This window comes from Suncus etruscus, chromosome 2, assembly GCF_024139225.1.
Source record: "Suncus etruscus isolate mSunEtr1 chromosome 2, mSunEtr1.pri.cur, whole genome shotgun sequence".
Classification (NCBI taxonomy): Eukaryota; Metazoa; Chordata; class Mammalia; order Eulipotyphla; family Soricidae; genus Suncus; species Suncus etruscus.
This window is the reverse complement of record NC_064849.1, coordinates 118562820-118587626: the sequence shown is the minus strand read 5'-3', so window position 1 is coordinate 118587626 and position 24807 is coordinate 118562820. Positions and strand designations below refer to the sequence as shown.

The window sequence follows — 24807 nt, the reverse complement described above, 5'->3', positions numbered from 1 at the left end:
AGCAGTGGATGAGAGTTCCTTTCATACCGCATCCCCGCCAACAAAGGTTGTTTCCATTATTTTTGATGTGGGCCATCCTCACTGGTGTAAGGTTGGTATCTCATTGTTGTCTTGATTTGGATCTCCCTGATGATGAGTGAAGGTGAGCATGTTTTCATGTGTTTGTTGGCCATCCTTCTGTCTTCCTCAGAGAAGTGTCTATTCATTTCATCTCCCCATTTTTTTATAGCTTTGTTTGCTTTTGGGGGGGGTCAGCTTTCTGAGTGCTTTGTATGTTCTAGATATCAGCCCTTTATCTGATATGTCGAGTGAAAGATTTTTTCCCATTCTGTTAGCTGTCCTTCTTGCGTTAAGCAGGGTTTCTTTTGCCATGCAGAAGCTTTTTAGTTTGATGTAGTCCATTTGTTTATATTTGATGCTAACGTTTCTTGCCATTGGTGCTCCATTCTCAAAGGACCTTTTTGATATATAGGTCTTTGAGTGTTCTGCCTATTTATTCTCAATAAACTTTATGGATTCGGGTCTGATTTCAAGTCTTTGATCCACTTTGAGTTGATTTTTGTATAAGGAGTAAGGTATGGGTTGATTTTCACTTCGTACATGTGGTTTTCCAGTTGTACCAACACCATTGTTGAATAGGCTTTCTTTGTTCCATTTCAGATTCTTGCCATCTTTTATCAAATATTAGTTGGCTATATACCTGGGGTTTATGTCTGGGAATTCTGTTCTGACCCACTGGTCTGATGTCCTGTCTCTGTTCCAGTACCATGCTGTTTTGATTACTATGGCTTTATAGTATAGTTTCAAGTTAGGTAAGGAGATGCCCTCCCAGCTTCTTGTTTTTCAGTATTTGTTTGGCTATCCTGGGTCTTTTGTGGTTCCAGATGAATTTTGTGAATGCTTGTTCTAATTCATTAAAGAATTGTGTCTGGATTTGGATAGGGATTGCATTAAATCTATATAGGAGTTTTGGGTAGGATAGTCATTTTGATTATGTTAATTCTACCTATCCATGAGCATGGGATGTTCTTCCATTTCTTTAGATCATCTTCAATTTCTTTCTGGAGTGTTTTGAAGTTTCCCTGGTATAGGTCTTTCACTTCTCTTGTAAGGTTGATTCCTAGATACTTGATATTTTTTGATACTATCTTAATGGAATTGTATTTTTAATCTCTCTCTCCTCAACTTCATTGTTTTGTATATAGAAACGCTACTGTCTTTTGTGTATTGACTTTGTAACCAGCCACTTTGCTGTATTGGTTAATTGTTTCTAGGAGTTTTACTGTGGACTCTTTAGGTTTTTCGATGTATATCATCAAATCGTCGGCAAAGAGAGATAGCTTGTGTTCCTCTTTCCCAATTTGAATTCCCTTTGATTTCCTTCTCTTGTCGGATTGCTATTGCTAGGACTTCTAAGGTTATATTGAATACGAGTGGAGAGAGTGGACAGCCTTGCCTAGTTCCTGATCTTAGTGGGAATGCTTCTAGTTTCTCACCAATTGAGTGTAATTGTTGGCTGTAGGCTTTTCATAGATAGCTGTAACTATCTTGAGGAAGGTTCCTTTCTAACCCCTATTTTGCTGAGTGTCTTTAACATGAAAGGATGTTGGATTTTGTCAAATGCCTTCTCTGCATCGATTGATATGATCATGTGGTTTTTGTCTTCATGTTGTTGATGTGGTGTATAATGTTGATTGATTTGCGTATGTTGAACCAACCTTGCATCTCCTGGGATGAATCCCACTTGATCGTGATGTATGATCTTTTTGATGAAGTGCTGGATTCGGTTTGCTAATATTTTATTGAGTATCTTTGCATCTATGTTCATTAGTGAGATTGGTCTGTAGTTTTCTTTTTTGGTAGTGTCTTTGCCTTCTTTGGGAATGAGTGTGATATTAGCCTCATAAAAGGAGTTGGGGAGGATTCCTGTTTTTTTCTATGGTTTGGAAGAGCCTATGGAAAAGTGGTTAGTAACTCTTCTTGAAATGTTTGATAGAATTCACCTGTAAATCCATCTGGGCCTGGGCTTTTGTTCTTAGGGAGTTTTTTAATTACATCTTCAATTTCCTCTGAGGTGATTGGTCTGTTTAGGATTTCTAGATCTTCCTTTTCCAGTCTTGGAAGAGGGTGTTTTTCCAAGAATCTATCGATTTTCTACTGGGTTCTCTAGCCTAGTTGAGTATAGTTGTTCATAATATGATCTCATGATATGTTGTATTTCTTGGGGTTCTGTTGTAATCTCTCCCCTTTCATGTGTGATCCTATTGATTTGGGTGTTTTCTCTCTTTTTTTTGGTGAGTTTTGCCAGTGGTTTGTCTATCTTGTTTATTTTTTCGGAAAAAACCAACTCCTGGTCTACCATTGATTTTTTGTATTGTTTTCTTGGTTTCTATGTTGTTTATTTCTGCTCTGGTTTTTATTATTTCTTGCCTTCTGGATGTGGTTGGACTTCTCTGTTGCTGATGTTCCAATTCTTTGAGGTGATCTTTTTAAACTGTTGGTTTGTTATTTTCCTGATTCTTGACATAGGCCTGAATTGCTATGAGTTTCCCCCCTAATTACTGCTTTTGCTGTGTCCCATAAATTTTGACATGTTGTCTCTTCATTGTCATTTGTCTCAAGGAATCTTTTTATTTCTTCCTTGAGTTGTTCTTTGATCCAGCTGTTGTTGAGCAGCATGTTGTTTAATCTCCAGGTATTAGTTTTTCTCCATTGCTTCTTCTTGACCTCAATTTTGAGCTCTGTGGCATAGTGATCTGAGAGGGTACTTCTAATGATCCTTACCTTTGTGGTCTTATATAGGTTGGCTTTGTATCCTAATATATGGTCTATTCTGGAGAAGGTTCCATGTGGGCTTGAGAAGAATGTGTATTCTGCTTTCTGGGGGTGGAGGGCTCTATATAAGTCTATTAGCCCTAAATCTTCTAATTTTTCATTCAGAGCTCTTATTTCTTTGCTATTTTTCTGTTTGGTGGATCTGTCTAGTGGTGATAGTGGAGTATTGAGGTCCCCTGCTATTATCACATTTCCCTTCATGTGTTTCTCCAGGTTTGCCAGTAGTTGCCTCACATATTTTGCTGGCTCTACATTAGGTGCATAGATATTGACCAGGGTTAGTGTTTCTTGATCTAATGTTCCCCTGATCAGTAAGTAGTGACCCTCTTTGTCTCTGATCACTTTCTTGAGGTTGAATGCAATTTGGTCTGATATAAGAATTGCTTGTCCCTGCTCTTTTTTGTTTTCCATTGGCCTGAATAATCACTTTCCATCCTTTTATTCTAAGCCTGTGCTTATCCTGCATCTGTAGGTGTGTTTCTTGCAGACAGCAGAAGTCCCGGTTTATTTTTCCTAATCCAGTTCTCTACTATGTGTCTTTTAATTGGAGAGTTTAGTCCGTTAACATTTAGGGAGATTATTGAGAGAGAGGATTGTTGTGTAGTTTGTGTTGTGTAGGGTGGTTTTTGTTACAATCGGGGGTTTGGATTGTGTAATTCGTCTTTGAGGTAAGTCGTTTAGGATCGGTTTTGTTTGCACAAATAGTTCAAATTCGTTTCTTGTTTGAGAATGTTTTTAGTCTATCCTCCCATATGAATGTAAGTTTTGCTGGGTATTGGACCCTAGGTTGGAAATTTCTTTCATTCAGTCGTTTAAATATGTCATTCCATTGTCCTTCTTGCTTGAATTATTTCAAATGGGAGATCTGGTTTGATTCTTATGTCCCTACCTTGGTACTTGAGGTTTCTTTTCTTCCTTATTGCTTTAAGGAGTTCTTCTTTCTCTTTGTTTTTTGCCAATTGGATTACCATGTGTCTTGGTGTTTGTTTATTGGGGTCTAACTTTATTGGGAACTCTTTTTATTTCCTGTATTGGCATTGCAGTATCCTTCCAGAGGGTGGGGAAGTTCTCCGCTATTATCTCTCTGACTACTTGTTCTTCCCCTTTCCCTACTTCCTCCCCTTCTGGTATACCCACAATTCTTAGGTTGTTTCTTTTGTCCTTTTTCATTAGATACTGGACCTTTCCTTCCAGTGCTTTGCCTTTTATTTCTTTGTTGGTTTCTTGATCATTTTTTGTTTGCAGTTTTCCTTCGAGTTCTTCAATGTGTTTCTCCAATTCTGTGTTTCTGCTTGTAAGGCTTGTTACTTTGTCTGTTAATTCCTTCACTTCTTTTTGTATGGAATCTCTCATGTTCTTTAACATTTCTTCTTTAATTTGGCTGACTTGTTCATCCATAGATTTCTTATACTCGATAGCTAGGGTTTCTCTAATTCCTTTTATTAATTCTTGCATTTCCTTCCTCATGGCTGCTTTTAGGTCTTCATCGCGTGTATCTGTGTATTTTGGTGGACTTGGAAGCTTGCAAGAGTTTGTCACCATATCTCCAGATATTAGTGATTTCCTTGATTTACGCATATTTCTTTGTATTTAATGGTGTGTTTTAGAGTGCTGTGCTTCTAATTTTCACCTGTTTTGATCCCCTGTGGTGTGGGAGTTGGTTCCCTCCCTGAGGGTGGTTCTAGAGGGACTTTTGGGTGAACTCGCTGAGGTTTTGATCCTCCTGTACTCTTTATGTGGCCTGGTTAGTTGTTTCCCCTCTTTTGTTGGCAGCTAGTACTGGCCCTTTCCTGACCACAGTGGTGGGGGGCACTGGTTCTCCTCTCCTTTTTCTCCTCTCCTCTACTAGTTGGAAGTCAGTCCTCCTCTTTATTCCTGTCAGCAGGTGTAGTTCCGCTTCTGGCCACACTGGTTGCGGGCGCTGTTGAGCCTGACTCTCTGTTCCCTCCCTTATCTGGGGGTCAATGAAGCTCTGCTCCTCCCAGTTACCGCGGAAGAAATTCCCCCAGTCAAGCCCTCCCGGTAGCTGCTCTCAGCCCTAGGGGGGGTCTCAGGTCCACTCTGGGGCTCGGGGCTAGGTTGCTCTAGGTTACGTAAAGGTCCAGGGGGCAGGCCCAAGCTCACCTAGTCTATTCGTCCCACCTGTCCCAGCTGGGCAGGTGACTCCGGCCCACTAGGTACTAGGGAATGTCCTCCCCTGTCCACGCTCGGGTCAGGTGGGATGAACTCTGGGGCCTGGAAGTTGAGGCAACGGGTGGTGTGGTCTCTGTGCCAACAAGCTGGCCTCTGCAGTCTTTGGGGGGGGGTCGCGCGCAGGGTGGCTGGCGGCCGCGGGTCGTCCACGTGTGAGCGCCCTAAAACAGTGCACTCACCAGGGACGCCGGGGTTCCCTACTCCCCGTTGGCGCGGCTGGCCTCTGCAGTCTATGAGGGGGGGGTCGCGCGCAGGGTGGCTGGCGGTCGCGGGTCGTCCACGTGTGAGCGCCCTAAAACAGTGCACTCACCATGGACACCGGGGTTCCCTACTCCCCGTTGGCGTGGCTGGCCTCTGCAGTCTATGAGGGGGGGGGTCGCGCGCAGGGTGGCTGGCGGGCCCGAGGGTCGTCCACGTGTGAGCGCCCCTAAAACAGTGCACTCACCATGGACGCCGGGGTTCGCTATTCCCCGTTGGCGCGGCTGGCCTCTGCAGTCTATGAGGGGGGGGGTCGCGCGCAGGGTGGCTGGCGGTCGCGGGTCGTCCACGTGTGAGCGCCCTAAAACAGTGCACTCACCATGGACGCCGGGGTTCGCTATTCCCCGTTGGCGCGGCTGGCCTCTGCAGTCTATGAGGGGGGGGGGGTCGCGCGCAGGGTGGCTGGCAGCCGCGGGTCGTCCACGTGTGAGCGCCCTAAAACAGTGCTCTCACCATGGACGCCGGGGTTCCCTACTCCCCGTTGGCGCGGGCTGGCCTCTGCAGTCTATGAGGGGGGGGGGTCGGGCGCAGGGTGGCTGGCGGGCTGAGGGGTCGTCCACGTGTGTGAGCGCCCTAAAAACAGTGCACTCACCAGGGACGCCGGGGTTCCCTATTCCCCGTTGGCGCGGCTGGCCTCTGCAGTCTATGAGGGGGGGGTCGCGCGCAGGGTGGCTGGCGGCCGCGGGTCGTCCACGTGTGAGCGCCCTAAAACAGTGCACTCACCATGGACGCCGGGGTTCGCTATTCACTTTCAAGCCTTTCAAGAGAAACTACTACCAATCCTGGCAAGACTCATGAAATTGAAAAAACAGGAACACTTCCAAATAGCTTTTATGAAGCCAACATCACCTTGATACCTAAACCAGACAGAGATGCTACAAAAAAAAAAAAAGAAAAGAAAAGAAAAGAAAATTACAGACCAATATCGCTGAAGAACACAGATGCAAAGATCCTCAAACAAAATCCTGGCAAATAGGATTAAATGCCTCATTAAGACGATCATCCACTAGATCAAGTAGGTTTCATCCCAGGAATACAAGGCTGGCTTAACATCCATAAATCTATCAACATAATACACAACATCAACAACAAGAAAAATAAAAATCACATGATCATATTAATAGACGCAGAGAAAGCATTTGATAAGGTCCAACACCCATTCTTGATCAAAACTCTCAGCAAGATGGGAATGGAAGGAACCTTTCTCAATATAGTTAAGGCCATCTACCACAAGCCAGTGGCAAATATTGTCCTTAGTGGAGAAAATCTAAAAGCCTTCCCTTTAAATTCTGGCACAAGACAAGGCTGTCCTCTCTCACCACTCCTATTCAACATAGCACTGGAAGTACTTGCTATAGCGATTAGGCAAGAAAAAGATATCAAGGGAATCCAGATAGGAAAAGAAGAGGTCAAGCTCTCACTGTTTGCAGATGACATGATACTCTACTTAGAAAACCCTAAAGACTCTACCAAAAAGCTTCTAGAAACAATAGACTCATATAGCAAGGTGGCAGGCTACAAAATTAACACACAAAAATCAATGGCCTTTCTATACACCAATAATTGTAGGGAAGAAGTTGACATTAAGAAAACAACCCCATTCGCAATAGTGCCACACAAAGTCAAATATCTTGGAATCAACTTGATTAAAAATGGAGAAGAACCTATACAAAGAAAACTATAAAACTCTGCTCCAAGAAATAATAGAGGACACACAGAAATGGAAACACATACCCTGCTCATGGATTGTCAGGATTAACATCATCAAAATGGCAATACTTCCCAAGGCATTATACAGATTTAATGCGATCCCTCTAAAGATACCCATGACATTTTTCAAAGAAGTGGATCAGGCACTTTTGAAATTCGTTTGGAACAATATACACCCTAGAATAGCTAAAGCAATCATTGGGAAAAAGAAACACAAAATACAATAAAAAATTCCTTTCCTCACACCTATATTCATTGTAGTGCTATTTACAATAGCCAGATTCTGGAAACAACCAAGATGCCCTTCAACAAACGAATGGCTAAAGAAACTGTGGTACATATACACAATGGAATATTATGCAGCTGTCAGGAGAGATGAAGTCATGAAATTTTTCCTATACATGGATGTACATGGAATCTATTATGCTGAGTGAAAAAAGTCAGAGAGAGAAAGATGCAGAATGGTCTCACTCATATATGGATTTTAAGAAAAATGAAAGACATTCTTGCAATAATAATTTTCAGACACAAAAGAGAGGAGGACTGGAAGTTACAGCCCACCTCATGAAGCTCACCAGAAACAGGGATGAGTTTAGTTAGAGAAATAACTACATTGTGAACTATCCTAACAATGAGCATGTATGAGGGAAATAGAAAGCCTGTCTAGAGTACAGGTGGAGGTAGGGTGTGGAGGAGGGAGATTTGGGACCTTGGAGATGAGAATGTTTCATTGGTGATGGGTGGTGTTGTTTACATTGCTGAAACCTAAACACAATCATGTATGTAATCAAGTTGTTTAAAATATATATATTAAAAATTAACATTAAATAAAAGAATAGTAAATGCTATAGAAGAGTCAAATATCAGGAGGAATGCAAACATTCATTAAACTAAATGACAAAGATAAGGTCATGGCAATTTTTCCAAAGATTTTTATACAAAGATGCTAAGCCAAGCCACAAAGTATTTGAGGAAGCAAGAACAGAATAAAAAATAATATAGTCATTTTTCAAATTTGTGTATGGGGTGCTCAAGTCTTATGTGGACTCTGGAATCAAACCCCAGGCTGGCTTTTAGCAAGACAGGTATCCTACCTGCTGTATTATGATTCTGGACTGAGATAATAAAATTCTTAAAAGTGAATGGGAGGAAAGGATCATAAAATTATATATTATTATGTATTATATAATTATAGGGAGAAGTGGTGACTCAAGGACATAGAGATGAGATAATGGTTAAAATAGTATGGGAGCACAACTGGAAGGTTTTATTTTAGAAAAAACATGTTTTTAATAATTGCCTCATGAGTAACTTTCCAATTCAAAGTAGCTAACTTTTCCAAGGTTATATTTTTAAATTAAAAAAAAAATTCTAAAGAGCAGGACAAAGGCAATGACAGTTATATATTTCAGGAATGGTGAAGAATCTGGGTTTTATCCTCTTATATGCTGTTAGCCTGATGGAGTTTCAGGAGTGCAGTTTAGGGACATGAAACTCCTACATCAGAGATAAAGGCTTTATAACTCATGGCACTGCAAACAATGTGAGCATTACATTGATGTCAGTTCCCTTTCCCATAAGTCCTCTAGAGACGAATATGGAGTGCTTAAATAGGAGGTTGGACCATCAGTACCTTTGCCATACAGCCAAGGAACTCTGAATTTAGAAAATAGGAAGTTTTCATAATAAACCATAGCAAACCTGACCAACATGTTTTCTGAAGGGATACATTATTTTTATTCTACCAGATAATAAACACATTTTTTCCCAGAAGGAATCTATCTTTTTGCTATTAAACCACCATTATAAAGGATAGTTCTGATTGAAAGCTTGCAGAGCCACTGCTCAGAAGATGCTGTGAAACATGGGAGATTAATGGGAATTTCCTCTAACAGTATTTGCTAAAATGTATAGGCACTGAAAATCTTACATTTATTTTCTACATCAATGATCATAATATCCTAATGAATTTCTGTATATTAATAATAGTGAATGACCACACTGAGTGTCAAAACAACTTTTTTTTCACAGTCTGGGGGCTCTATTCAATCTCAAGAGCTTGCAGTGTCAGTTTCTGTTGAGCTCTCTTCTCAATCTGTCAATGACTATTTTTTCATTGTATCCTCTTGTACCTGCTTTGCTATAACATGACCTTCGTATGCCACCTCTTTTAAGAGTTCATAGGTATTCTGGAGAGATCCCCTATGCGGGGCCAGAACAATAGCACAATGGGTAGAAATTTGCATGTAGCTGACCTGGGTTTGATCCCCAGCATCCCATATTGTCCTCGGAGCCTGCCAGGCACAATTTCTGAGCACACAACCAGGAATAAACCCTGAGAACTGCTGGGTGTGTCCCAAAACAAAAAACAAACAAACAAAAAGATCTCTTATGACCTCATCTTACCTTAATTGTCTCTTTAAGAGTCCTATCTCTAAATATAAACACTTTGAGGAGCAAGGCTTCAACATAAATTTTACGAGTAATATTAATGATAAATACTAAATACTGTTAATTCTTGATTGTTAGTTTTACAGATGAAAACATTGAGTCTTAGGGTAAGAATCTTTAATAAGATCATACATGACAGTCTACAGCCACACCACCCTGAAAGAGCCCAATCTCGTCTGATCTTGGAAGCTAAGCAGGGTCAGGGTTGGTGAGTACTTGGATGGGAGATCACCTGGAAAAACCGGGTGCTATAGGCTTTACAAAGAAAAATTATACATGACAAAATGATGAAATAGGTTTTGGACTGAGTCCAGTCTGACATCCAGTGCATAATCAGTCATTGGTATTTTATGGAAAAGTGATTTCTCAGGTTTTGATTAAAATTACTGGTCCTATGAAGAACATTAAAAATTCCATTACTAGATTTCCATTACTTATATGTTTGTATCATTTATTTTTAAATGAGTTTATATCATGCTGCTATGACTAAACACTGTTCTATATGCTAAAAAGCAAATGATGAAGTAAATTTTCTGATCTTATAAAACATTCACACTGATATTTTATTATGGACTTATCACTATTCCTCTTTATGTACTTCTCGTTCTGCCATCTTTAGATTTTCCATATAACAGAATGAAAATGGGAATTTAGATTTACTATTTTATACTCTGTGTTAATCATCACTTATATTGTCTTATTTAATAACAATTTAATGTTTCGTGTATGCATAAACTTGTAACTAGCCAGGTTTCCCAAAGTAGATGATCTCCTCTGGAGAGAGGACTCAGATATCATTCAGGTAGTTGGAAAATTGGTAGTAGCCTTGAGCACAACTGGGGTGAGGTGTTTTCTTTTTATTCTAGTTACAAAGGTGAAGTACAGGGAATCTGAGTGGATTTTTAATTAGAAAAGGAGGCAGTAAACCAAATAAGTTTGTTTCACTGGAATCCTGTTTGAATATTGAATTCTGGCTATCAAAACATATTTAATTTTTGTTACTGGTCAGAAAAATTTTGAATATAAGTTCATGTTGAGATTTATAATAATGCTTACTTGTGTATTGATCTATGTATATATATTTTTGTTTATTTTTCTATGTACAAAAATAATTACTAAATCTGATTCTGTACTAGTTTATAGTATAACATATTTAGGCCTTCAAATTTGAAATCTTAGTAGTTCACCATTAAAAGTTTTAAAGATCCAAATATCCATGAAGGATAGATTGGGATTAAGAGGCATTATATAGCATTAGTATAAAATGAAAACAGAACCCCAAACTTCTTTTTTTTTTTAACTATGAATGCCTGAACTTTGTTGTTTTCTTTTTTTAATTTTTATTGTGGTCAAAGTGAATTACAATTGTTTCACAGAAATATTTAAGGAACATAGTAATAAATTCCCACTCACCCCTAGTGTTGTCCTCCCTCCACCTCTGTTCCCAGTATGCCTCCCATATCTCCCTCCTTACCTCCATAGAGCTAGAGTCACTGTTTCCCACTTGTACAGCTTGTTGTAAATTGAGTATCGATTCTGTTGTCCTTGACTATGGGTTTGGTGTTCAAGTCTGATCATTTTTTATTTCCACTAAATATTTAAATGATTGACTGTTCTTAGCACTAACTTCCCCCCCTCAAATTGTGAGCCTGAAAAAGATGATTCCAGAACAGTCGTTCTGTTGGAGATATACAGAAAGATATGGGAGAAGAAAAAAAAACACAAACAAGAACAAAAGCAAAAGGGAAAAGAAAAATAAAGGAAGTAGGAGGGGTCTGTTTAGGCATTATAACTTTCCCTTTAGAAGGAGAAAGGGGAAAAAAAGAAAAGGGTAACCAAAAAAATCTAAACAAACAAAACAATCCCCCCAAACTAAAACACAAACACACAAAAAAAAATAAAATAGAATAGGACGTAGTAACAAAAGTTAAAAAAAGAACAACAACAACAACAACAACAACAACAAAAACCCAAACTCTAGCAACTATTTAGAAAGGTTTGTGTTCTTTTTTTTTTTTTTTTTGCATAGGCACAAGTATATATTGGGGAAATTAGAATGGGAATTCCCTTGGCCTAAGAGATACAGGGTTTCTCTCCCTTAAAGCATACTACCATGGGAACAACTACAGACTCCACACATGCTCATTCTCACTTCCCGAGTTCTTTTTAAGGTGCAATTGTCGAAGTCAGACCTCTGGAATTAGAGATTTTGTTTTTTGTACAAATCCAAGGCCGAAGACTCAGCTAGTATCTTTCTCATTGAATCTTCAATAGGTTCTGCCCAGTTAATGTTGGTCAAAGTTAGTCTTTTGTAGTTAGCTATTTTGGTTTTTTGTATAGGCCAAAGATGTCATGCAATTTTGTTTTCTTTTTGTATAGGCCAAAGGATGTCATGTCTCCTGCTTACATCAGACCCCGATTCGGTGATGAGATAGGTCAACCCTCTCTTAGATCAAGTTGTTGCCAATTCCTCGTGTCAGGGTGTCACATCCAAATTGTTGTGAGTTGGTGCTGGAGCTGTATTAGGAATTTCCCAGAGAGGAATTTGGTTCCTGATGCAGGTGCTGGGGCCTGTGTTGGTTCCGCATCTGGGATCTGGGGCAGAACCCCAAACTTCGAGTACTACTCCTAAAGTCGTGTTCAAAGTTGGAGAAAATTTTAATCTTATATTTTTCTGATTCTTGGCCTGCTTTGTTTTAGCTATTGATAATCACATAAATTTTTCCCTTGCAGCATAAAAAACTTTTTAGGATTGGAGATGTGTTTTCCCTTGCAGCATAAAAAACTTTTTAGGATTGGAGATGTGGCTAAACAAACCTGTGAGACCCTCTTTTCAATCACTATGAACACACAAGCATGTGTGCGTGCTAGCGCGCGCACACACACACACACACTGAATTGTATTTATGAAGTTTTCTAAATGTAAAATTAAATAAACACCAAGGTGTTTAAATAAAAATATTATAAAAATTGTAAAATTAAATAATTGCAGTTTGAGTTTTTTTTTTAATCTTTCTAAATCTATTCAAAGGACCAACCTTGTACATTAAGGCCAACCTTTCTATAAAAGTTGATTCCTACTGAGTTTTTTGAATGCTGAATATCCTGGAGTCCCATATTTTATTTATCTGAGCATCTGTGATTTGGGATGCATGATTCACCATTGCTTTTTCAATCTTTATTTTTATAGCTGTACTCTCTTGGAGTCTAATACTTTGCTTTTATAGTCCACACCTCAGGGTTGTGAACCTTTGTTGTCACCAAATATTATAGGACATAAAGAAGAATATTTTTAGTGCATGCATTTAAAGAATCTGATTTATATTAATGAAATGAAAAAGAATTAATATATAATTTATTTTTTCTTTGTAGAAAAGATTTATTTGTGGGGCTGAAGCAATGTCAGAGTGGGTAAGAGGTTTGCCTTGCATGTGATCAACCTACCTTTGATCCTAAGCATCCCATATGATCCTTCAAACACTGCCATTAATGACCCCTAAGTGCAGAGCCTGAGCACTGCTGAATGTGGTCCAAAGGCCAAGAAATTAAAGTTTATATTTTTTAGATTTATTGCAGAAATTCTTTTTGAGTTTGTATTTCAATGTGTAGGATTGAGTTAGCTGTATTTCAACATGTAAGATTAACAGTTAGGCTTTAATAATTTTATGTATTTATAATATTTTATATATGTACTACCGTATTTTCTGGCATATAAGATGACTTTTGAAACAAAAAAAAGTCAACCAAAAACTAGGGGTCGTCTTATATGCTGAGTATATCCTGAAAAAAGTTTCAATATGCCACTAAACGAAAATTGTCTGAATATTGCTACAAAACGAATTTTCCAGCTCGATCCTGCACCAATCACTAAGGCTGCTCAGAGTGTCTCTCTAACTCAGCCAATCCAAGCAGGCTTTTCATGCATGCAAATTAGACAATGCTCTGGACCCGATTCTACACTGTAAAAAGCCTGCTCAGATTGGCCAGAGTCAGAGAGGAAGTCTATTACAGAATAACCTTTGAACCTTTGCTTGTTGTGAATGACTCACTGTGGTACATACAGTTGCAGCACAGGAACGTTCTGTCTGATACAGCGAATATAGGCCTAAACCTGTGTTTTATCTGCAAAATTAGGGGGTCGTCTTATACGCCGGCAAATACGGTAATAGTGAACTATTTTTAAAACTGTTTCTATTTTTTCAAACTATATCTATTTACTTATTCATTGAATATTGTGTTAGTTATTAGATTAAAATTAAAATCTTTTGACAAATAGATACAGAACCTCTCTCAACGTATATGCCTATTGCTACAATTTAGTATGATAATAAAATTGTGTCAGAATATTTAGAATAATAGAATTATAGTTTGCTATATTTTAAAGAAAAAATTATAGTCAAAATTACAGTGATTAAAAATCTTAAATTCTTTTGCTACATTAGATTATCTACATTATATTACCAGTATCACTGAGTTCTCTTTTATAAGTTGTTTAATTTCTTTGTGCCTACTTCATTTACTATAAATGAAAATAATATGACACATGTCAAGATTTTTATTGTATTTAATACAGTACTTTTTGAAAATCATTCATATAGTTAGGTAGCAATTAATAAAAGGCTTTTATTTAAGTTGAACCCAAAAGTGTGATTCTATTATAATTCAGTGCTATATGGAGTTGAGTTTTCAATTTTGCAGGCTCAATTATTGCATTTTATCAGTGCTCTGATTTTTAATCAGTTTAGTTCCTTATAAAAGGTAATGAACAAACGCACAAATGACTAATGTAAAAGTCAAAGACTCCATTTATAAAAATGGCATTAAAATATTTTGGAGCAATTAGTGAGGTGATTTTTTTGTTTTACACATAATTCATTTAATTAAGATATTTCTTTTCTTTCTTCTTTCTTTTTCCTTTCTCTTTCTTCTTTCTTTCTTTCTTTCTTTCTTTCTTTCTTTCTTTCTTTCTTTCTTTCTTTCTTTCTTTCTTTCTTTCTTTCTTTCTTTCTTTCTTTCTTTCTTTCTTTCTCTCTTTCTTTCTTTCTCTCTTTCTTTCTCTTTCTTTCTTTCTTTTTCTTTCTTTCTTCTTTCTTTCTTTCTTTCTTTCTTTCTTTCTTTCTTTCTTTCTTTCTTTCTTTCTTTCTTTCTTTCTTTCTTTCTTTCTTTCTTTCTTTCTTTCTTTCTTTCTTTCTTTCTTTCTTTCTTTCTTTCTTTCTTTCTTTCTTTCTTTCTCTTTCTTTCTTTCTCTTTCTTTCTTTTTTCTTTCTTTCTTTCTTTTCTTTCTTCTTTCTTTCTTCTTTGACTATCATGGCTCCTTGACTCAAAGAATGAAGGTTCTGTAAATCACAGGGGGAAAAGAAAACTTATTGTTTCACTCAAAGTAAGGATTGTTTTTTTTTTTTGAGGGGGGGTGCCTCACCCGGTGACACTCAGGGGTTACTCCTGGCTATGCGCTCAGAAATCATTCCTGGCTTGGGGGATCATATATATAGGCATGGGATAGAATCAAGGTCTGTCCTAGGTCAATCGCATGCAAGGCAAATACCCTGCTGCTGAGCCTCCACTCCAGCCCCTGAAAGTAAAGATTCTAAAGTCCACATATAAATATAAGTCAAACAAGAACCTTTATTAGTCAAGCCATGTTTGTTTTAGTTTTGGGGTGAATATGAAGAACCTTTTAGTTTAGATTGGATAGAAAAGGTAAAAGAAAAGGGGTAGGAAAGAAAGAGATAGGGAAGCTAGAAATGGAATAAATAGGTGTTAATCTCTAAAGAGAACTTTTATGTTCTGTAGGCTACACCAAAATTCTGTGTAGGAAATGCTTATGAAACCAAAATTAACTTGGATATTTGAGAGCAGTAAGGACCTGTGTCCATGCTAATTTGTCACCTCTTGGGCATTAAAATTTCATATGAGTACAAGTGATGATAGAACATGGTTGAAAATTCCAAGGTTGCAAGAGGTTAACTACATTTGTTAAAAGCTTTATGAAGTTAAAACATGTTTCTTATGATTGCAAAGTGACTTGAAATAATTTTATTGTTTCCCTCTCCAGCACAGATTTAAAGTGGACATAAATCCAATAGATCAGCCTACAGCATACAGGAAGACAGTAATCGGTCCATTCAAGTGGAAGGGAACAATGGTTGGTCAGTTATATGCAACAGAAGCCAGAGACTATAACTGCCAATGCATTCCATTTGAATCTCTTATGCTGCTTTCCTTAGTGGAAAGACAGCTATTATTAAGGAAGTCAAACTGCACAGACAGGTGTCTAACCTATCTAGAGAAAGACCAGAGATATCTTGGATAGGGAGAATGATCTAGCTAAATCCAAGCTACCATATCTTTCTGCCATGACAACAGGTATAAGAATAAAGCCATCTTGTATTTCCAAATTAGTACAGACAGATATCAGCCAAACAATGATTGAGTGACTGACCATTTAAAAAGCAGAAGAAACAACCTAGACCAGGCCTTTAAAGGCTTGACCTCTAGACTATTACTATAATACAATGAGGATTGTTGTCAAAGAATCAGTAAGTTCTAGTTAATTTTTCCCTATCCTAATAACCATATTAACTTATTATATTAACATCACATTAACACATTTTTGTATCCTATTAGAATTGTGCAGGAAAAAAAGAGAGAAGTAGGTAGAGTTGTCTGATTTGAGTCAGGGTATTTCATATTTAATCCCTCATTTAAAAAGACAAAAGGGCAATTGGAGAGATAACAAAGGGGTTCAGGTATTTGCCTTGACTTTGGCCAACTCTGGCTCAGTCCCCAGAACATAGGAGTAATCACTGAGCACAGACCAGAAATAAATTGTGGGCACTAACACTGAAGGCTGGTTGTGGCTACCAAACAATCAAAAATGTCAAAAAAAAAAAAAAAACACTGAAGGAAACTATCTAGGTATTGACAAGGAAATATTATTATTATCATGGGAAAATATTGATCAAGAAGTACACAAAGAACAAGAGAAATCGAACAGCTTGCTCTGCACACAGCTAATACAGATTCGATCCCCTGCACAGTATATTATTCCCTGAGCACCAAGAGAATTGAACTCTGATTAGAGTCAGGAGTAAACCCCAAAACCAAAATAAGTAAATAAACATTTTATTATAAAAGTGAAGTATGCATAGATACTATCAATGTTATCATGCTTGGTATTTCTGGATTTCTACAAAATAGTAGAAGTTATTATTATTCATTATAATTCTTGACAGACAATAAGTAATCTGGAGAAAATGCTCAAATTACAAAGAAATTCATGATTTAATTGCAAAATATTCTGAAATAATCAAGTTGGTTATTTTTCTCCAGAAATAATTGGGTTTAAGGTAGGAATAGGTTAAGTAGTAGAAAAATGATGAGTTACATTTTCTTTAAATTCAGAACTACGCTTGCAGTATGCCAGGTCAATTTGCTCTTGTCATACTAATTAAACATGTGAAAAACATGTGAGATATTTTGTGTGAAGTAAACCAAAAATATTCTCATTATTTAATTAGATAATATGCTCATTGTTTAATCTCTTTTTGGGTTCATTTAGCATTTATAGTGGAAACTATTTCTTTTGTGTCATAGGAACACTCAAAACTGTTCCAGTGTATGCTTCCACTGAAAGTGAAATGAGCCATGACACCTTTGGTTTTCTGTGTGAATAAAGATATATTAGTCCTGTTATGGAGGTCATGATGACAGCTTTGATTATCTGCCTTTTCCACAATAGAGAATACCTTTTTAGTGGCAATAATTCTGTTCTGCACCCGGATTTTTTATATATAAAAACTGAGTGAGTAACTCTAGCTCCCTTTTATTTTTCTAATGTGACCATCTCATCAGTAATGGCAAGTTTAATCATTAGATATATATACCCTGATAATTAGGTGATACTCTAGGTCAGCCTTTTTTTGATTTAAGGCTTTCTCCTCAAATATTAAATTTAATTTATTTTGTGCTGTTTATATAAATTAAACTTGCAGTTCACTCTTTTCAGTATGTGCTGAAGAAGTACCAGTATTACTGGTCTATTCTATAAAACTCAGAGTAATGGCAAGTATACTGAGCAAGGAAAATCCCAGTAAATTAGAAATGAAAATCATGTATTTTTCTCTTAAAAAAAGAGAAGGGAACAGTTTAGCACCTCTATAAATTTATAACACCATTTATTTGAACTATATATTGTACAATATATAATTTATATGTTTAAAGGAGCTGGAGATTACTTCCATTTGTGAGTAAAACCTATTACTAATTAATTAATTGAATATTTATTAATTCTTCATTAGCGCTAACATCCACTTTGAAGGAAGTATAAATAATAAAACATAAGGCAAAAAATATGGATGTGAAATGCTCAATGTGAAATGTAAATTAGAATCACCCGGGGATACCATTACATACTTAGTAGGCTGGAAAAAAGGGAAAAGTTGATGATAGCAAGCTCTGGTAACTATGTGGAATGATTATGATGTGAAAAGTTTTACTGGTACAACCACCATGAAAAATTTCTTTGAAAACTGAACAGATAACTTTCTTATTATTTTTTTGTTTGTTTTTTTGGGTCACACCCAGTGATGCACAGGGGTTACTCTTGGCTATGTGCTCAGAAATCGTTCCTGACTTGGGGGACCATGTGGAACACGGGGGGGATTGAACTGCGGGCCATCCTAGGTTAGTGCATACAAGGCAAGTGCCCTACTGCTCGTGCTACCACTCTGGCCCCAACTTCTTTATTTTATAATTACTTTATTTAAACACTATTGTTTATATAAATTATTTGTTTCTATCGTTCCATGTTCTCACATCAGTCTTATTACCAAGGATAAAATTCCCTCCACCATCGGCCCCATATTCCATCCACTCCCAAACCTATTCCTTTGGCAGACATTTTACAACTAAGAGGTAATGAAATTATTGGGAAAAAACTACAGCAAAGGAAATGATTGTATCTTACAATAAGATTGTAATCATAGTCATAAGGTTTGCTATAAACTGTTGCTAGTTGATTATTCTGTTATTGACTTTATTAATTTTACGTGGCTTCTATGCAACCTTGGCATTTAATTTGGTGTGTTCCTATTGGGGCATCAGTGTTGAAAAATTTCAGGCCCAGCAGTCCAAGGAATTCCAAGTTCTGTGATTAACTTAGGCTGTTAGTTGTGACAGTGGCTGCCATAACTTCCTGAAGTATAAAGTATAAAGGGCAAGAGGGGGAGGCTGCCCACCCTGAATCCAATAGAGACTTATAATCTCAGCCCAAACAATGGCATACTTGGACTTTTGTTTGATTAGGCATCTTCACAGAAATCAGCGGTGAAAAAAATTATGTTGGGCCATTAACTGGGCCATGGTTTTGGGTTGTGGATGCAACTGCAAAAGCTTCAGCAGGGCGGAGACTTGTCCCACCCACTCTCAAGAGAACCCATTTTTCAGCTGCAAGGCCTGTGTCCCAAGGTTTTTGCAACTTGTTGTAGATCTCTTTCTAAAATAAAATGAGTCAAAGGAGTTGGTGAGTGAGTGGACATGGTGGCACCTATAGGGTGTGTCTGAACATATAAGTTTCTAATGATCCAGAAATTCTACTAGTGATTACATTTAGTTATCTGCATTACAAATTACTCAGCTTCATGGTTTAAAACAACAAATGGTTATTATCTAATATAGTTTCTGGAGGTCAGGAGTTAAAGAGTGGGCTTAACTAGGAATATCAGGAATTCTCATGAAGTTTTATGTAATGTGTTGTCCAGGGCTACCATTTACAGGTGGGAATGGGGCTTAGATTTAAAAATGACATACTTCTAGGAATAACAAGTTGTAGCTGGCAGATGACAAAAGACCTCAGTTCCTTACCTGCCATATTGTTGTTCAAATGACTTACCTGATCATCCTCCCTAGAATTAGTAATTCAGAAGAGAGCAGAGTAAGACCTTATATAATGCAACCTTAAGAATTATTTATGTGGGGCCGGTGAGAGCATGTAGGTAAGGCATTTGCATTGCATGCAGAAGGACGGTGATTCGAATCCCGCCATACCTTATGGTCCTCCGAGTCTGCCAGGAGCGATTTCTAAGCATACAGCCATAAGTAACCTCTGAGCACTGCCTGGTGTGACCCCCTACAAAAAAGAGTTACTTTTGTGTGACTTGAAAGACTAAACAAAGTAATAGGTTTAAACTATAACAATTCTTGGCCTTGGATTACAAAAGTCAGATTACCACATAACTGTGGTAAGAAATGAGGGAGAATTAAGAGCTATATTAGAGATGACATGAATGTGAGGAAGATTCTGGATGACTTGGTAGTAGAGTAGTACTGTTTTCTGTAACCATTATGCTATCCAACTAAATACCATAAATATCTTTAACACTACTGTAACCACATTAACTGAACTATAATACAAAATAATGATAAAAATGTCAAACTCTATCACATGTGCTCCCTGGTCCCATGTGTCCACATGTGTTGCCTGGGTACATGATGCCAGAAGTAGAGCAGCCTGTATCTCCCCTCTTTTTTTTTTTTTTTTTTTTTTTTTTTTTGGTTTTTGGGCCACACCCGTTTGACGCTCAGGGGTTACTCCTGGCTATGTGCTCAGAAATCGCCCCTGGCTTGGGTGGACCATATGGGACGCCGGGGGATCGAACCGAGGTCCTTCCTTGGCTAGCGCTTGCAAGGCAGACACCTTACCTCCAGCGCCACCTACCCGGCCCTGTATCTCCCCTCTTAAGATGTGGACTTTCATACTTTCCTGCTGGGATGTGTGCTAAGGACATTCAACCTATTGTGAAGCCTACATTCTCTCTTGGGTACATTATCCTTTCCCTGCCCTTCCTAAGAATTTGAAAATAAACTTTATTGCCACACCTTATTGGATCCATAATTTATTCTTATTCACTCTGTGGTGTGGGTGTGTGTTAAGAGAGGATGCGGGAGAGCATGCAATTGTTCAAGAGGATACAGGAATGCACCATTGGTACCATCTTAATGTCTGAATATCATCTTGGCATTTATTTCAGAAAAAAATTTAAACTCAAAAATCTTAAATCATAATAATGTTTATTTATTCTTTATAATTAACTTGGTAGCAATGCATATGCTTCCGAACAGATGTCTGTATAAAAATTGTATAACAGCAATGGAAATAAATTATTAGTGAATGTAAAATGCTTTTATAAATAAAAGAAAAGATAAATAAAGTGTTTAACTACTTATATTTAGTTATTGAACAGGTAAAGCTCAGCTAAGGTTATATAAATAAGATCAATATTTGCTTCTCACTGTGTTTATCTGGGGAGGTGTTGATTGAGATTAGCTATAAGAAAGCTGTCTGGAGTAAATTGGCTGTTTTGTCAAATTCATCAAAATCATTTTAACAGTACACTTATATTTTGAAGATTTAGCCAAATAGAAAGCATACCTCAATGAAAACTATAAGGCATATTTGAAGAGTCACAGAGAGTTATAAATAAGCAATATATTATAATTAATAGAAGAAATCAACACTCAGATTAATGAAAAGGGTCTTTATGTCAAAAAGTTTGTAACTAATATATTAACATTTTATTATTGTATTCATAATGCTATCAATTGGAATACTTGTTGATTTAACATTTTTTAAGTTTGCTATCCCAAGTTTTGGGATAAATTTTTGAGGAATAGATAATTTTATATTTGGCATATTATATACATTGATGTTATTGTGTATTTTATTATAGTACCAATAGTTATCTAGGACATTAAAACTGTCTTTTTAAATATTTTTTCAGTTACTATGTTCTTTTATAGGTAAGATATTAAAAAGCAATTCTCTATCCCCAAAACACAAAACATTAATTTAAAAATATTTATACACATACCTATGTTTATCACTACACTTAGACAATAACCAAGATATGGGAATAATCTAAAAATCCAATTACATATGAGTGATCAGGAATTTGTGGTGTATGAGTGATAGAATGCTATAATGATAAAAAAAAACCCTCAAAACTTTTCAATTTGCTGCAACAATTGTGGAAATAGAGAGGATCTTGCAGTATAAATTCAGCCAGAAGTAAAAAATAAACATAGAATGATCTTTCTCATAGTGGTACTGAAAAATACACTCACAGCAAGGGAGCAACAAAAGTTCAAATGCAACATAATGGGAGATCTATGTCACAGAACTGAGTTGTGGAAGCACTGGAAGCTAGAGGTCTGGGGCCTTCGAGAAAAAGTAGAGATAAACTGGTGATGGATTTGGAGTTATAATTGTGTACATGAAAAACTATTATTACCATAAACTATAGAATCTCAATAAAAATTTTTAAAAGTAACTTATTGAAGCATAAAACAGGTTCTTTTGTTAACTAAAGTTAATTTAGTTAACTAAAGTTTTGTAGATTAAATTTTTTTTTTTTTTTTGGTTTTTGGGCCACACCCAGCGGTGCTCAGGGGTTACTCCTGGCTGTCTGCTCAGAAATAGCTCCTGGCAGGCACGGGGGACCATATGGGACACCGGGATTCGAACCAACCACCTTTGGTCCTGGATCGGCTGCTTGGAAGGCAAACGCCGCTGTGCTATCTCTCTGGGCCCAGATTAAAATAATTTTAAGGTACTAAAAATAAAGATAAAAACAAACATAAATCATTACTCTGAGCTAAAATATCTACTTTCTAGGCACTTCACCTATCAGTGTTTGGGATCCTCTTTATTATGTTAAAGTCCTTGTCTTTTATATTATAGATGTTGTCTGACTCCCAGAAAATATTTAGTACTTGTATCTCCTGCTGGACAAACTCTACTCAGGCTGCTAGCTCTTCCCCACACTTTCTCTCCCAGGTCTACTGTACTTGGGAATTTTTATTCTCTGCTCAAAGCAAAGTTCTTATATATGGGATAGATAATAATGGGATATATATATATATATGATATAGATAACTTAGTTTCCTGTTCTACTCAAGATAACCTTGTAATGTGATCACTGATGTAATTGGCCATGCAAATTAGCTACTCTGCAAAATTTTTACCAGCCGGTAGAAAGAACTTGTGGCGGAACATTAAAGGACACATCCTTTTCACAAACCAATGTTCAGTGGATTTGCTCTTCAAGCCTGTATTCTCCTTTGAACATGTATCTTGCTTACTGGTCTCTAATGTCTTTGTTGCCTGTGTTCTCTTTTGAATGCATTTCCCTTCTTTCTCTCCTCTCACATCTTTTAAGTATATTACAATTAAAAATCGATTTTGATTTACTGCTTTGCCTCCTCCTGAAATGTTTTACTGTGATGTTAGGAATGACCTGATCCAGACCAGGCATTTGTCTGAGCACTGGAGGCTAAAATAGGTCAAGAAGAGAAGTAGAAACAATCTTTTGTCAGTCAACCTTTTTGCTTCCCATTTTTGCAGAATTAATGGTGACAGTTTGTGTTTGCAGAATTAATGGTGACTTGGGTTGTGACTCAGAGGTGCTCAGGAGCTACCCCAGTTATAACCCCTGTACTGTTTCTGACATGGATGTATACAAACAAAACATTCTTTCCTTTCTATCCTTGCTCAAGTTATTACAGGAAGAAAGAAAGAAAGAAAGAAAGAAAGAAAGAAAGAAAGAAAGAAAGAAAGAAAGAAAGAAAGAAAGAAAGAAAGAAAGAAGGAAGGAAGGAAGGAAGGAAGGAAGGAAGGAAGGAAGGAAGGAAGGAAGGAAGGAAGGAAGGAAGGAAGGAAGAAAGAAGGAAGTAAAGAAGAGAAAGAAAAAAGAAAGCAAGAAAGAAGGAAGAGAAAGAATAAAGAAAAGAAAAAAGAAAGGAAGGGAAGGAAGGAAAGAAGGAAGGAAGGAAAGAAGGAAAGGAAGGAAAGAAAAAAGAAAGGAAGAAAAAAGAATGAAGGAATGTAGAAAGGAAGTAAGGAAGGAGAAAGAAAAAGTTCAATGAAAAAAATATCTGCTGAAATATTGGCCTTAGTGATTTACCATGCAAGAAATTCATGGTTTAAAATGCAGGTCTTTGCAAAACATATTCTCAGTAGTTCTGACTTCAGAGAGGATTCTGGTATAGTTGATTAACCTTATCCTCTGGGAACATGACTTTGCCTTGCAGTCTTGCTTGGCCACCTTCTTTTTCCTGTTCCTGTTCTTTGGTTTTCCTGAGCGTATTCCCTCACATATGACATTCACATAGCTCATAGTATTAGAATCTATTTCAAGGAAATTCAATTAAGATGGGCAATGAGAATTGTACTGGAAGGTAAAGCCTTTGCTTTTGAAAGTGAATTATAGTCAATTCAAAGACTGGCTTAGAAAATGTATGTGAGTACATGAATGTGAGATTGATGACTATAATAATTTTTATCTCAACCAAGAAACTGAGGAGTCATTGTTCTCTATTACTTATATTTAGAAGCTTTCCTTTAGAGGCTAGAGTAATAGAACAGTGGGTAGGGCATATTAGCCTTGCTTGTTACCTACCTGAGTTCAATACCACCATTCATATGCTTGCAGTGATAACTAAGAGCAGAGTGAGAAGTAAGCCCTAATCATCAGGTGTACCTTCCCCACCAAAATACTGTCCTTTGAGCAGACAAACCAAATGAAAAGAAATATGTGAAACCTGACTGTTTCCATTTAGTTTGTCTACTGAATAGACAGTATTTATTTATACTGTCTGATAAGAAACAACCCTTTATTCAGAAGTTGCTGGTCTGGTTTTGTTTTGTTGTTTGTTTTTTGTTTTTTTTTTTTTTTTTGTTTCTTCATAGCTAATTGTTTTGGTTTTTGGTTTATTCTTTTTTTTTCTTTTTGTACTTTTGTTGTGACTCCTTTATTGTTTTTGTTTTTTTTCTTTTTTGTTTTGTTTTGTTCTGTTTTGTTACCTTTTTCTTCCTGTTTTCCCTTTCTTCTTTTAAATGGCTATTTATAACACCTTAACGAACTCCTCCTAGTTTTTCTCTTTTGTGTTTGCCTTTTTTTTTCTTCTCCCATGTCTTTTTTATCTGCAACAGATCCACACTACTGGAATCACCTTGATTAGCTTCATAATTTGAGGAAGAAAATAGATGGTACCAAGACCAGACAATCCTATGTTCTTTTGGTGGAAATAAAAAATGATCAGACTTGGATACCAAATCCAAAGTCAATGACAACAGAATCTATACCCAATCTACAACAAGCTGTACAAGTGGGGAATAGTGCACTAGCATTATGGGGGGATAAAGGAAGGAGATGTGACATGCAAGCTGGGAACAAGGGTGGAGGGAGGACAACAGTGGTGAGGGGAATGCCTCTCATTAATTGTTACTATGTGCCTTAAATATTACTGTGAAAGTTTTGTAATTCACTTTGACCACAATAAAAATTAAAAAAACAATAGATT

At 37.1% G+C, this 24807-nt stretch overlaps 1 long non-coding RNA gene and 1 pseudogene across 1 annotated transcript in view; both read left to right on the top strand.

The window, feature by feature from the left end:
- LOC126001557 (uncharacterized) overlaps window positions 1-24807 on the top strand; it is a 344243-nt gene that overhangs the window by 106627 nt on the left and 212809 nt on the right. The gene's annotated exons all lie outside the window — the stretch shown is intronic.
- On the top strand, window positions 9586-9704 carry LOC126002981 (uncharacterized; annotated as a pseudogene).